Raw genomic sequence first — 1,145 nt, forward strand, 5'->3', positions numbered from 1 at the left:
CGCCCGTTTCTCTTTCAGGCTGGGTCCTCCTCGCCCCCACGAATAACTGAGTCCCGCGGGTCAGGACGGGTGGTGAGTGGGCATCAAGAGTCTAATGTCAGCTATGGTTCTTCCATTGGCATCACATCTGTGACCCTCACTCTCCTACTCCATAAATTGATTAGAGACCAGTAGCGCAATATCATCCCTATGCTTTCATCGGTAGGTGATATCCAGTCCGTTCTGGCTCATAGTGACCATGTGTATGGCAGACCAAAACACTGCCCAGTCCTCCACCATCTTCACCAATTTCTGTTATGTTTGGGCCCATTACTAAAGACACAGTCAATCCATTTCTTCAACGGTCTTCCTCTTTTTCACTGACCCTGTGCTTTACCCAATGTGATGTCCTGTTCCACAGTCTGGTCTGTCTTGATAACATGTCCAACATCTATGAGCTGAGGTCTTGCCCTTCTGGATTCTAAAGAGAATTTGGCTGTACTTCTTCCAAAACAAATGTGTGTGTTCTTCTGTCAGTCCATGGTACTTTCCATATTCTTTGCCACCACCATTGTTCCAATGCTTCTACTTGTCTATGATCTTTAGTCATTGTCCAGTGTCCACATACATATGTGGTAATTGAAGAAGCCATGGTTTGAGCCAGGCACCCCTTAATCTGCAAAGTAATATATTTTTTTTCTTTAACACTTTAAAGAAGTCTTGTGAAGCTGATAGTTTCTAAATATTCTTTTCATTAAAAATAAATTGGAAAGTTTTGCCTCTATCCTAATTGAATTAGAGCTTAAGTTCTGAGCATCCCATTTGCAGAAGACTGTGAATCATGGTGAAAACTAAAATTCCATTTGCAAAATTCCCACATAGAGTAAGTTTCCAATGAATTCCCTCTGATCATTAACCAAGGAAGTAGATAGTCTTACCCTCAGGCAAAATGCATTGGGAAATAGATCATCATTTGTATAAGTCTGGGTTGACTAGAGAAACAAATTCTTAACACTCACTCATGAGTATAAGAAAGAGCTTAATATAAAGAGTAATTGTGTATTAAGAAAACATCCCAGCCAAGTCCAGATCAAGTCCATAAGACTGATATTAGCCCATATGTCTAATACCAATCTATAAATTCCTCTTCAGACTCATACAACACA

The sequence above is a fragment of the Echinops telfairi genome, unplaced genomic scaffold (assembly GCF_000313985.2).
Source record: "Echinops telfairi isolate 266 unplaced genomic scaffold, ASM31398v2 ScPeMD7_7468;HRSCAF=8506_2, whole genome shotgun sequence".
Taxonomy (NCBI): Eukaryota; Metazoa; Chordata; class Mammalia; order Afrosoricida; family Tenrecidae; genus Echinops; species Echinops telfairi.